We start from the raw sequence: 14,558 nt of genomic DNA, 5'->3' as shown, positions 1-14,558 counted from the left end.
GCAAGATCATAAACTGAAAAAAAAAAAAAAACTTTTTCTTAAACTCTCCTTCCTCATGGCTCTTGAAGAAATTGAAAATATATTTTAGTAGAAATAAGTTTATAGGGACTATTAATGTCTCATGTTTTTTGTAAACACTTTTTTAATAGAAAATTCTTATTAAGAAAATCATATAATTTTCTAAGATTTTCCTACCAAGATGGGCTGGAAAACCGTATAGAAAATTTTTTAATAAGTATTTGACGGTTGATGCTATAATACTTTTAGCATGAGACAATTTCAGAGCAATTTTGTGTTTGACATTTTATTTGATTAAAGTTTTATCGATAAGTATTGTAATATATTGGATTGATTATTAATTTTTATTTATTTCCCTAGAAGAGGCAATAAGAGGTCCATTTAACTTTCCTAAGAAAATTTTAAAATATTTCTTGTAATTTTCTAATAAGTCACTAATAGTAATAGGATTTTATTTAAAGGTTTTTTTTGGACATATGTATCATAGGAAAAATGTTTCTAGTTTTTCCTAGAATATAAATTTTCAACCAAGGGCACTAAGGAGGCCATAGTAAATTTATGGCTAAATTCAAAAATTATAAAATAAGCTAGACAACGTTTGGAGTAAAAAAGATTAATATTGGTGCGTTTTAATCCGTTATTGAAATTCAATCCTGAACCTCCCCTATCATTCTTTTTTTAAAATGTATGCATAATTTTATATATAATTTATTTGACATATATTTTATATAGAGTATTAAATGTAGGTTAAGCTCGAACTCGACTAGAGCTCGAGCTCGAACTCGGTTAAAATTATTAAGCTCGAGTTTGCTTACAATTTTAGGCTCGAGGCTAGGGTCGGCTTGAGCTCGAGTTCGAAATATTTACATCAAACTCGGCTTGAACAATGTTCGGGCTCAGCTGGATTCGATGTCACCCTTATTCCCAATTTTAAGTAGAGGTCATTCCCAATTTTATGTAAAATGTATGCATAATTTTATATAAAATTTATTTGACATGTATTTTTTGAAAAGTTTTAAATATATGTTGGAGCACGAACTCGAGACATGTATTTTTTGAAAAGTTTTAAATGAATGTTGAAGCTCGAGCTCGACTCGAACTCGATTAACATTTTTAGGCTCGAGCTCGATAACAATTTTAGGCTCGAGCCTAGGCTCGGCTCGAGCTCGAGTTCAAAATATTTAAATCAAACTCGGCTCGAACATAGGCAAGTTCGGGCTCGGCTCGGCTCGATGCCACCCCTAGTCTAACATGCTCTACGTCAAAATGTTCCTTTGCAAAAAAAAAAAAAAAAAAAAAAAAAAAGACAACAAGTAACTGTTACCTTTCAAAAATGTTACGATGTGGGACCCACCATGGTTGCACGAGCTAGTGGGACCCACCATGAGGATGTGAGAAGCCATGAGGAGTCATCACACAAGCTGGAATGAGTTGGAAGATTTGACGATCAAGTGGCCCACAAAGATACCACGAGTTGGTATCCGTATCATATGAGTTGGAAGATCAAGTGGGACCCACAAAGATAAACCATGAGCTGGCATCTTCTGCCTATGGTCACGTCCGTATAGAAGAGTTAGAGTTTGAGTTATGTTAGACTTCTAATTATGTTGAGTTATCTTATCATGATAGGCTTTTCTTTAAGAGTTAGAGTTGGAATGTAATTAGGAGAATGAAGTTTAATTGTACATGGACTCTATCACTTTTCTCTACTAATAAATAGAGGACCTTGTACTCGGAATTAAGTCATCAAAGGAAGTAGTTCTCCCTTCTCTCTCATGAAGAGTTCTTCTCTTTCCTAAACTCTTTCTTCTCTTTTGTTCTTCTCTCTTCTCTACCCGAGAGCTCTCTCTCTCTCTTTCTTTTTCTTTTTCCCTCTCTCATCTTGCTCGAGATATCAGTAATGTGATCCTAAATTCAACAAAGAAAATTTGAGAATCACTCCGTCCACACTACTAAAGTCAAAGATCTAGAAAAGGAGATTTAGTGAGTAAAAAGCCTTACCTTCACCTTGGGCCTTTGAGATTGTTAAGAAATGCCGCATAATAAAAATAATTAGCTTACTGGGTTAAAGTCTTAATAAAATTTGCAAAAATATTTCTATCATTTTTACTAGATCGATATGTTTCCATGTTTAACAAGTTATTACTATAAGCTGAGATGTAGACAACATGCAATAAGAGTTATGTTGAGAGGGAAAAAACCCTATAAACAAAAGGCATCATATGTGGCTAATCATTTTGGGATGCAACATGACGCAATCCAATAGTGGTTTCAGAGTAGGATGTGTAAGTGGCCCAATTAGTGTTCCCTAAGGTATGTATGTATTATGAGCTTTCATGGGGTGAGAATCAATGTTGTTTATTCTATTGAGAGTTTGTGTCGATGTCTTAAGTCCATTATGTGTAAACCTATACGTGAAGAGGAGTGTTGAGTGGAAAAAAGTCTCACATTAAGAAATGGGAAAAAAAGTTAATGGTTATAAGATTTAGCAAGAGGCCTCCTAAGTAGCTAATCATTTTGGGATAGAACTGTTGCTCAATCCAACGAGTTATATTTACACAAGTTGTATGGTAAGAGAGTCTTGTTGTTGAACATAGATTAGTACAATTTGGTAAATTCCATTCGAATTTGACTAGTTTTAATAATCAATTTGATAAGCACGCTGCCGATCTTTTTTTAATTTAGCATATCCTTTCTTCCTTACCAACTCATAGTTGACTCAAAGACCAAAATGTTGAACTATTGAGTTATCTCTTTTCCACCAATGACTTTTTTTCATTCTTTTTTTCCCTCCTTGAGCAAACCCTTGTGCATTACCAAGAAATAAGTTGATGGTGTAGGTTTGTATTTTTAAAAAGCAGCCAAAGTTGTTGACATCAAGTACACTCACCTCTCATGAGGTTTTAGAAAAATATGGGCCTAAAAGTCATGAGGTCCAAGCAGCCAAAGTTGTTGACATCAAGTACACTCACCTCTCATGAGGTTTTTTTATTTTGCATGGTTCCTCGTCTAGATTAGCAGCTACTATTATAGGTATACATTTAGCAATTGTCCCATGTAGTCCTCAATCATTTTCAATGCTGGTTTAATATTGTCCTGCTTGTATTGCACTAGCTAGTCAGTTGGTCGACACAATTATTTTCAAGATGTTCTGAGGTGGACAGGTGAAGCATAATCACTAATTCAAAACCTATTAATACCACTTTGGCTTCCTTTATTACTGCTATAAAAGAAAGAGTAATAACTTTCCACTATTTAACAATCTTTACTTCCAAGATTCTTCAAATGCAAATTGGAATGATGGTATTATGCAGCTGGTTTAATGGTTCATCAAAACAGTATTAATGGAACCAACCAAATCATCCAGTTTTTACACTTTGACATGTTTTAAATTTTCAAAACCAGAGATGGTTCCAATTGGTCTTAGTTCTGTGAACATATCCGGGTTGGAACTTACAGCAGTGATAATAAAGATTCAATCAACAGAGTAATTCTTTAGATTTGGCAGAAGTAATTCTAAAGATTCTTTTCCTTCGACATAACATGTTTGTCCATTACACAGAAAACTACAAAGAGCAAGCAAGAAAAGGATATACACAACTTAGTAATAATAAAGAATGACCATGTGTTTCATTGATTAAACATCTGCAAGTACAAATTGGAAATGACATTTTGCCTTGCACTATTTAATGGAGCACATACAGTGGCACTTCATTGGTGGGAAGCCTATCTTACCAACACATCCTCATGCATTTCATAGATTAACAGATTTGGTTGCTATGCACAAATTTAATAAAAACGCAACATCATGTTGTTCTACCGGTAAAGTTCAACTCGTTAAGCTCCAAACTGAATCTCAGAAGGAAGGGGAGTGAGTTCCCATGCCTATAGCACTTGTTCAACCACCACAGCCATCAAAGGGAGGTGAATTAACCCAACTACAAAAATAGAACAGTTAGAAGGCCTAAAACTGTTGCCCTTAAATGGTTCTCTATAAAATAAAAAAAGTCAAACCAACTGACAGGAATAGTTCAAGATAATTAAAGGTAGAAATTTTATGTGACTAATTTGACCTTTTTTTTTTTGCTCCTTTTGAAAGTATAAAAGTTTTGTTGCACTAAAAAAATGCTGACTACTGATGAGAACGAGGGTCACAACATATAAGAATAAAAGCTAAGAACTTTCTTCAATTCACCAACTTGCCAATTTCCATGCTACTGCAAATCGGTATTCGGGGAATCTCTTACAATTAATTAAAAAGTCCTTTAGATGTAAATCCAACACTCATAAAAGATGTTTGACATGAAAATTTCCAGCTCCTAGTTTGAAAAATCGAACTCATTGGACTTCTAAAGGAAACCTGCCACTTGCCAGGGTGGTGGACTTGGAATCCAATTACTTCAGTCAACCAGCAGTCTTGCAATTTGGGTTACTAAAGGAACTTTTTGCACTCAATATCACTAAAGAAGATTCTTTAAAAGTGTTAAAAGCTGGTCTTGGTGTTTGAACCACACTTTAAATCAATAGGTTCATTTGCTCAAATCTGGGGTATCTATTCCTCTCAGGGACTGGATTAACCTTAGCTTATAGTATTCCCCACCCTGTCTCCTATCAGTAAGTGACGAGTTATATTGATGCAAAACTCTAAATAGTTTGAATTGCTACAAATTGCTCTGATCCCACAAAAAGAAAGCATGATTTAAGTAAAGTAGGGAAAAAGGATAAGTTATTATCATTGATAGACATTGCCTGTATTCTTGTTGGCAAAGAGGCTTAAGTATTGATTGGAACCTGAATGACAGTTTGAACCAGAAAAGCAATTGGAGAAAGAAGGCATGATCTTCCTCAACTTTTGAAGGTTTAAATATTCCCACCTATTAAGAACATCATAGAGATTTCAACGACATTGATTAGAAAAATTACACAAAAAAGAAATTGACATCATGGCAGAAAACTATCTAAATCACATCACACACATTAACATTAGATTGTGCACGTTTTGATTAAATTTACTGCATCTTAAGGAGACTGGAAATGTCAAATAGATTAATTTTTTTAACACAATGAGAAAAGTAACTTGATTAAGAATGTTAATGTTGGGTTTGGATCCATCCTAAAATGAATAGTTACAGTTACGGGTCTTTTTCCCAAATAACATGTCAACGTTCATCCAATTCAATAACCAATGTGAGACTGATTTCCCCATATCATTATGTCCCCCACTTCTTCATCTTTTACCTTGAGAATGAGGCACGCTTTCAATCTTTCCAGACTTACCATTGGTAGAATCTAGGTTTATATACTCAAATCCCAATGGGCACTGCATGTGTCTTTTTGTTCTGGTTTTACTAGTTTTGGGTATCGTTTGGCAGAGCTTGCCTTTAAGTCAGATTTTCTTTTCTTGCAAAAGTGCAAATAGTCATGCTGCTGTGTTGCTTCCTCTAGTTTAACAGTAGAGGGAACCTCAACGGAAGGACCTGCTGTGTTGTTGAGCTCATGTTTGCTGGCATGGAGCTTGGTTTGACTATTCCCAGAGGGAAATGTGCAAGGAGAGATGGGACAGTGCATAAGATTTGATGTTGACTTCTACTATATTTTCTAAAAGCTACTACCAGCCTAAGCCATTATCCGAGCGCTACAGGATAGAGAAAGAGACAGTGACTCCTTCATTCCGTCTCTCAAAGATAAAGCTGGTATGGCAATTGCCTTCAGTATGCAGCTCAAAGTTCTACTCCAGAGTGTTTTCAATTCATGTGATTCTTTCAACCTTTCTTAATAAGACTCTTGAAAATCATTCAGGAGCTCCAGTCGAACTAGTTTAATTGATCTTTGTTCGGCCAATTTAATTGCCAGTTTAATTACAAATCCATGGTTGAATGGTATAATGTTGATTTCAATGCAATATACTACTCACACATTTCATAGGGTTTTGAAAGGGAATTTGAGAAGTTAATTGACATGTTGAAGTTGATTTTTCTGGTAGACTCAATCTTTTTGAATACTTAATAGAAGGAATTTTTCACTCTACCGGCACCAATTCATAAAGAAGCACAGGTTATCATCCTCAAAGAAATGGTTAGACACAAGTGTTGAATTGGTGCATCGACCTAATTTGTTTGGGAATCAGCTAAATCAGTTACTGAAATTTTGGCGTCGGGCTGAATGATCCCACAACACTATTCTTCCTTCAGCCATCTGCACAATTTGATTTGAGTCATTAAAATGCAGGCCACCATCGGTTATGTTCACCTATACCATGGAACCATATAGCTGAGAAATGGAACAGTAGTTGAAGGGTAGGAATGTGAAGTGTGACCTCAGGGGACATCTAGCTGCTGACAGAAATCAGATGGACCAATAAGATAGGAACCATAGTAGAAAACATTCATGGTTAGGGATTTGGTCTACTTGAGGCTGCAACTATCTGCCAGTCCTCTTTTCGTGTGTGCTCAGATCAGAAGCTAGCATCCCTAATTCATGTTCTAGACAAGGTTGTAGAACAAAAATTGGAACAATGCATGAAAGTTAGAATTGTGAAGCCATGCTCTCATTCATCTAGTGTTTTGATTTTTTCAGCTGAAGCATAGGATAGGTCAAGTTATTCCCCAGCTGAAGCATAGGATAGGTCAAGTTATTCCCCGATCTTGCCCTTATTTTTCTTGTGGTGGCGTGTTGCAATGTGTTTCAGCCATACTCAATCACAGAATGGCATGATAAAGCAAACATGTAACAGCCAACAATAGCAGGTCAAGTGAATAGAAAAGAATGGAAACGAACTGAAGGCTAGTTTAAAGAGAAGGAAGAAGTAAGTGTTACCTGTCGCAGAAGATTGTCCTTGGGATAAAATACCCGACCTTCTTCCCACAGACTTCACAAGTAGAGTGTTCTTAGGACGATAAATTTCGAATTTAGTAAAAGGAAAGTAAGAGAACTATACAGGAAGCACAGAAAATCTCCACAAAAAAAAAAAATCCAGAAAGCTCACCACAGGCAGCGTATCGATAAATTAGCTGTAAATGGCGTCACCATGATGGGTGTCTTAATCCGCAGGAGTACAGGTAGTCGCCAAATTAATGGTTTACGAAAATAATGAGACACCCCCCATTAATAACAACTGAGACAGAGTTAACAAAAAACAAAACAGCGATTCTCAAATTGTAGAGTCGGAGCGACAGAGAAAGTAAAAACATAGGAGATCTGCCATATTTTATGAGGCCTTCAAGGCGGGATTCATGCATATAGAAATCGGGTGTATCGGGTTTCCGTCGAGATCTACCCTCGTGGATGATGCCAATTTCTGCTATGAACAGAAGGGAGATGAGGAGGACAGGGAAGACCCAGAGAAACCCGATACATTTTGTTACTGGGATGCGATATGATTTTAGTTAGTAAAGGAATGAACTCTTTTATTATCATAATATCAAAACGGTAAATAGGAAATTAAACGGCACGAAATTCATTCGTTCTGAACTCAGGTAGTAAACTCAACTCTTGCAGGTAGTTTAGGAACTTACCAAGGCCGGTAGAATTCAAATTCAAATAGACCGTCAATTCTAATTGGAATAAGAATTCAAGAATCTCAATTTGGAAACATCAAAACAGGAAACTAACACAGTTACACAATCCTAATTACATCATGAACTATCCTAGAGGCAGCTTCATTGATTATATATTAAACGTTAATCCCCACTCTCAATCTCTAACTCTCACTCTCAGCCACATACCTCCCTCTCCGATCGGCACACCTCGACCATGAAGCTGGTGATCAAGGCCAGCAAGCCCCCTGATTTCAGGCGACTGTTTGAGCTGCGAGACATGGCATGTAAGATAGCAGATGAAGAGGAGCAGAGACGACAATGGACTTCCAAGAAAAGGGGTATCGCTTCGCTTCCCTCTTCTAGACCTTACAAGAAGCTTCGATCAGCGGAGGAGGTCGAGAGACATCACGGGTGGGTGGAGTCGGTGACGCGAATTTGTGGGGCATTTCCGTTGGTCTTCGGCGAGAAAAACCTGACAGCCACCGATGTGAAGGCCCAAAGCAATCGGTTCCTCTTACCCAAAGCAGTGCAGGAGGCGCTCTCAAGGGAGATGAGAGCGTGGGAGAAGGGAAGGACGAAAGGCGGACTCCGAGTTCGGGTGTTGGACAGAATGGGTCGCACGCATGAAGTTCAGCTAGCCAAGTGGCCCAGCAACGACTGGCTGGTTTTCAAGGGTAAAAATTACAGAAGATTTGTGGAATCAAATGATTTGCAACGGAAACTACAAGAGAAACAGTGGCAACACCTCGAGCTTATGATGGGTGTCTGGCTCTTCCGCCACAAACAGGACGATTGCCTTTGCTTTGCGGTCGTCGAGTCTGAATGATCTTCGTCCGTGTATATACATGTATATAACTGAACTGGCTCTCCGATTCGTCCGCGTTACTCCTCTCGCTGTCCTGCAAATAAGGAAATTGCGTCAGCTCCATGAATTACCGTTGACGAGATACGAAGAGAGTTTGTCAGGTAACCGGAAGAGGTTTCTGGTGTGAATTGGCGGGATGCCAGTAGTGGATTAAGATGGGAAAATTCAGATTAAACAAAACGAAAGAGGAGGAGATCGAAAGTGGATTAAGATCGCTTGGGTCTGCCTGTAGTAATATGAGTTGTCAAATTTATAAATTTTGTTTTGGATCCATCAATTTTTTTCCTGCAAGGTGGAAATCCATCTTCTTCTTATGTAATAAGTCGTGTCCAACGAAATTTTGTATATATATTATACCGGATCAATTCATTGGCTACCCGTATAATAATAATGTCTACAGTGAAGGAGACCTTGAGTAGCTCTCATCTTCACCGTTTCATTTTATTATTGAATTGTTATAAATATAGTTTTCAGTTTATGACGATGTTCTTAGCTCCAAGTAAACTATTTGTATTTGTCTGTTGTGGAATTCAACACATTAAACTTGAAATTCTTGAAAATGCTACATAAAATTCTAATTGACCAGAGCAGGAGGCATAAAGGGCTTGCAGGAGAGGACTGCCCCGCCTTCGCCTCCCTTTTTTGTTGGATGGTCTCTGCTGTATCGGGAGGAGAGAGGAGGGAAGAAGGTTTTTTCCTCTTCTCAACTGAAAAATATGTTGCCCAATTTATCTGCCAACTTGACAGAATCTGTCGACCATATTTATAATTCATTCATATATGGAATTACAGCGTCTAGTCGGTCGTATTTGAAAACATGGAATCCAACATGGTCGTATGAAGAATGAATGAACAAGGAGGTATGGTCCATTCAAATCTAACCTAATGGGCTTGGAATTGGATATCATCTATAAGAATAGTAAGTTCAAGGGAGAGAACAAACTAGTTAATTCACTTGCACTTATTGTTTCACTCGACGCTCAGTGATTTCTCTTACTTGTACTCGCTCCGCTCTCTGCTCTCTAATCTGCTTGTCGTCCATCTACCTATCGTCGCTCGCCTCTCATCTTCCTGCTAATCCTCTCCCGGTTCTCCTCTATGTCCTTTGCTTCTCTTCCTCTCTGCAATCGACTTTCTTCGTCGTTGCTTCAACTGGGTTCTTTTCTTGTCGTCTCTTTTTTCTCTGTCTTCCCCAGCCATCGTCCTTCTTGGTTTCTCTATGTCGCCCCTCTCTCTAACCTTAATTTCTCTCATCTCATTCTGGTTGCCCCCTCTTTTGAACCCTCAACCCTAACTTTCTCTCAATTGCTCTAGCCTAAACCCTAAATCAATCATTCCCACCTAAAATTTCCCTCAATTTTTCTAACAAAAAATTCAAAAACCTCTCACATCTCACCAAAGATATTGTACTCTAACTGAAGAGGACAAGTGGCTCAGGTAGCATTTCTCTTTGGTAAGTGTTTTTTGCTTGTCGAGTCTTTACATTTGTTTCCTGGATTTCTTTTGGAAATGTTCGGTTTGCTGCATGCTCTAGTTTCGTCCCGTGAACTTGGATTTTTGTTTCTTTCTTTTAAAGGCAAATCAACGTGATTACTGCTTTTTGGTGTTTCTTTAGCTTCGTACCTTTTTTGAGTTTGATATTTATTTTATCAATGCAAGAAGCTCAAGTTCTTGTTTGCGTCCTTGTTATACGTAGTAGTACTCTGTGTAGAGTTCTCTTTGAACTGTAACGGCTTGTGATTCTTTATTTTGGATTAGGATCGTGAGATTTTGGTTGCATTTGTTTTATGAGTTTTTTTCCTCAGTGCCGTTATTCTTTTATATTTTTTAAATCTACATTTACTTCCTAAAGGTACAATGGCTTATGTCCCTAGTGATCTTTTTTGGGAGATTGTGAAGAAAAAATATTCCTTCCTTGTGAAGGAATTTGGGAATGACAGCTAGATGGTACAATTTAGCAAGGAGAAGAACAATCTCTACACTTGAATTCCTACAAGCATTCTGGTATGTCCTTGGAAACATAGTTTTTTTTAATTGTTGTTCTTTTTTTTCTAAAGTAATGGGAATATCTTTTCTTTGCCAAAAAAAATATTCAGATGGCATAAAAAAATTAGCAGCAGGATTTCTCCCTTTTCTCTCTTGATTTTTTTTTTTTTCAACTTGTTGTTGTCTTCTGGGCTATGCCAATTACGTGAGGTAATTGTCCGATAGGCAATGTAAAGAAAGATCAGATGCCAGGTGAGGTATCATATTTTGATAGCTCTTTCTTTCCTCTCTTGAAGTCATGAAGTAAGATTAAAGAGAAAAAAATGACCAATTTAAATAAATAAATTATGTTGTTCACCTAAAAACAAAATTACACATATTCATAGAGTACATATAAGGACATTTCTATACGAGAACTGCCTTCGTTCTCCTTCCAAAAGAAACAAATGAATAGACGCTTTCTCTGTATGGTCCCTGCCTCTCTAAAATTGCACACTTTACGACTTGAAAGTGAACGGTAGGGGATGCCACTGCTTTTGCAATGGCCAGCTTGATTTTATGTTTTCGGTTCGATTTCAATGCAATTTATGTCTGTCATTTTTTGGGTCAAATGACCTAAAGTTAATTTAACTTCTTTTATTTTATTAAATGTATTGTTTGTTTGCTGGTGCTTTCTGATGTCTACTTTTTAAAGGTTTCACATGGATGGAAATTCCGTTCACAGAGTAATTGAAGTATGATTTCATTTCAATTTATTAATAAATGCATTGAGGAATATGTCATCAATGATTGTGCTTTGTTTTGTACATAACCATTTATAGGGGCAAATAGCCTTCACATATGCTCATTATGACTCCCATTCTTTTTTTTCTTCCCCTTCTTGACATCCTTTTTTCTTCCTCCATTTTTTTAAAAGTTTGTGTTCTCTTGTTTCATTCTCTTCCTTCTCCTTTGCCATTTTCCTGAAGTTTTTTCTTTGTGAAACACAACAGAATCTGATGTAAAATATAGTTTTAGTTATTGAAAAATTAGGCAATTGTCTATTCATCACTAGCTTGCAAAGGCACATTTTTGGTCACGAAGCTATTATGGAACCCATCTTTTGAAATAGGAATAAGCAGTTGTGACTATTGTAGCTCTTAATGGGACTCTCAAATTCATGATTGGAAGAGAGAAAATAGTAAAAATGAGAGGGTGAAGGCAATTGGAGATGATGGAGGAAGTAATAGTGATAGAAGTGATAGTTATACTGATCTGGATTATGAAATGCTTTAAACTCATGAAATTTGCTCTTATATGTTGAGTGAATATCGGATATGGATAGTTAGTGAAGATGCATCAAATTTAAATTAGATTACCTGTTTATGGGGACTTGAAGTTCTCCAATGCATGTAACACTGACCTAGTTCTCTTGTTTGCAATCAGGTTCTTGATAAATACGACTTACCTGATCTGAAGTCGGCAGCCCTTGCAAGGTTGAGTGCAGTGCAACAAAGTTTCAAAGTTGCAAAATCTGGCCTCAAGAAGAAGATCATGCAAGTATTTAGGAAGTGGTGTTAGAAAGTATAAGTTGTGGGAGTTTCTATGAGTACTATATTCCTAAATGTCTGATATAATGCGAATACGTTGTTCTCTCTCCTAGTAAATAAACACTATTTTTTTACATTAAATTTATAATAAAATAATGATATTAGATTGTACAACTATTTTAAAGGCTAGAAATAATGATTAGTTGAGCTATATGTCACATTGTAGAATTAGGTGCATCACAAGCCAATTTTTTTGTACAAGGGTCCCATAGGCCCGTGTAAAGAAATGATTTTCTTATAATGCAATGTCAATGATATATATCTTGTACATTTACTTTATTTTTGAGAAATAACTAAAAGAGGTTTCAAACATTTTTCCACTAAAACAAATTACTAAAGAAAACCAATTTTGTCTCTGAATAATTCATCAATCCATAATGGTGAGTATTGAACAAGAAAATTAGATTGAAGTTGTGGTTGATATCAAGATGGAGGTACATGAGAAGTAGAAGAATTCTCATAGTCATTTCCATGAGTCATATACACCAAAATTTCTATAAGTTTGAAGCCACCAACAAACATTTGAGTAACTATTTTGATATTATAAAATTAAATATTTTTTAAATTATTTTTTTATGTATTTAATTAACTAAATCATCTTGATTCAATTTTAATTATTTATCAATCAGCACAAGCTAAAATCTATCTTAGTTTATTAATAAAACACTTTAAGTACAACTATCTTATAAGAGTTAATAGACAAATTTTATATAATAAAATATTTTTTTAAATAAATTAATGATGGTTAATATTATATTTAATTATTATTTTAAGAGAGAATTTAAACACTATAAAAATAATAATTTGATTAAATATTTTATATTAAAAAGTGTTGGAAGATATGGCCCAAGCCCACACGACCAAGGAAGTCCCACATATCCAAGTGTGTTCGAAGGTGGGCCCAAGCCCATAGGGTTTAGGGTTTAGGGTTAAAGTTCCAAGGTTAAAACCCTAGACACTAAACTTTAAGTTTAGGGGTATTATTGTAATATAATAGTTTCATTAATCTATAAATAGAGTTTTAGGGGAAGGGTTAGAAAATCAAGTCCAAAACCTCTTCTTCCTCTTGTTTTCGCCCAATGGGTGTTTTTCATTTTTTCCATGAATTAAATCCATGGAGTCCTGAAAATCAACATGGTATCAGAGCATTGATTTTCAGGACTCCCATTTATGGTTTTCAGAATCAAAGAAACCCGTTATATTTTTTTCTTTGCTCATATTTTTCTTAATTTTTCATCATATTATTGTTATTTTTAATTTTTTTCTCTACATCTGCTCTAGCAGATTGCTGAGTGCCAAGCTTAGCCTGTTAGCCTATTATGAATTTCTAAATAACAGTATGAAATTCATTGAATAGGTATTAAACGGAAGTCCAAAAATCTTACCTCTATCCATTCGATCAAATTCCATAAACTTCACCGGAGTTCTCAAGATATTACATATTACACTTCTAGTGTAATCTGAATCCCATCGATAATCTGAATTTAAGTCATAAATACACGAATCATGGCGATAGGTCCTCTGATAACGAGTATTACCTTTCATGTATTACTATGTATTTATTTCTTATACTTTATGAATAAACCCTATGTTTATTCTTGGTCTAACACAGATGATTTTCTAAAATTTAAAGTGCACATAAATATGAGAAAAACATCACAATAATTAAGAATTTCACTAAAATAATATTGTTCATACAATGAAAAATTACATAATGGAACCAAGTCCCATATTCACAACTTGATCCTTGAATTTAAACGGTGGCATGCCCTTAGTCAAAGGATCAGCTATCATTAATTCAGTGCTTATGTGCTCAACGACCACTTTCTTTGCTTGAATACATTCTCTTATGCCCAAATACTTTATGTCGACGTGTTTACTTCGACTTCGACTATTGTTGTTCTTGGCCATAAAAACAGCAGATGAATTGTCACAATATATTCTCAATGACCTAGAGATAGAATCCATAATTCTAAGCCCAGAAATGAAACTCTTAAGCCATACACAAGGTGAAGTAGCCTCAAAATAGGAAACTAACTCGGCTTCCATAGTCGACATGGCAGTCAAAGTCTGTTTGGCACTCCTCCATGATATTGCTCCACTGGCCATCAAGAAAATGTATCCTGATGTTGATTTAAGGGAATCAATACAGCCAGCAATGTTAGAATCTGAGTAACCAATGACTTCTAGAGTGTCTGTCCGTCTATACATTAGCATGTATTCTTTGGTTCCTTGAAGGTACCTCATTACTTTCTTTGCAGCTCTCCAGTGGTCTAACCCAGGATTACTCTGATATCGCCCCAACATTCCAACAGTCAGGTCTTGTGCAGACTTGAACATACATCAGACTTCCGACAGCAAAAGCATATGGAATGTCTTTCATTTGTTAACTTTCAAAGTCGTTCTTCGGGCATTGGTTCAAATTGAACCTATCACCCTTCACAATGGGAGTTACACTTGGTGAACAATCTTTCATCCGAAATCTCTCTAACACTTTATTAATACAGGTTTCCTGAGATAGACCTAAGATACCTCAAAATTTGTCCCTATGAATCTTAATGC

The 14,558-nt window shown here is 36.0% G+C and overlaps 2 long non-coding RNA genes across 3 annotated transcripts; one reads left to right on the top strand and one right to left on the bottom strand.

Annotated features, from left to right (window-relative positions):
- Window positions 1-3,634: 3,634 nt before the first annotated feature.
- LOC137966573 (uncharacterized) lies at window positions 3,635-8,480 on the bottom strand. Of its 2 annotated transcripts, XR_011116220.1 has the most exons (4): window positions 7,004-8,480; window positions 6,835-6,904; window positions 4,810-4,892; window positions 3,635-3,956 (listed from the first exon to the last, which is right to left on the bottom strand). It is a non-coding gene; the product is annotated as an uncharacterized lncRNA (long non-coding RNA). The 2 variants fall into 2 exon arrangements; XR_011116219.1 differs by having other exon boundaries at window positions 6,835-8,479.
- Window positions 8,481-9,418: 938 nt separating this feature from the next.
- On the top strand, window positions 9,419-12,083 carry LOC137966563 (uncharacterized). The gene is made up of 3 exons (XR_011116218.1): window positions 9,419-9,874; window positions 10,274-10,425; window positions 11,833-12,083. It is a non-coding gene; the product is annotated as an uncharacterized lncRNA (long non-coding RNA).
- The last annotated feature ends 2,475 nt before the right edge of the window (window positions 12,084-14,558 follow it).

This window comes from Aristolochia californica, unplaced genomic scaffold (assembly GCF_029961685.1).
Source record: "Aristolochia californica isolate CCGP_79_NKW_82.1479 unplaced genomic scaffold, dmAriCali1.0.hap1 SCAF_5, whole genome shotgun sequence".
NCBI classification, from domain to species: Eukaryota; Viridiplantae; Streptophyta; class Magnoliopsida; order Piperales; family Aristolochiaceae; genus Aristolochia; species Aristolochia californica.
This window is presented reverse-complemented; position numbering and strand designations above follow the sequence as displayed.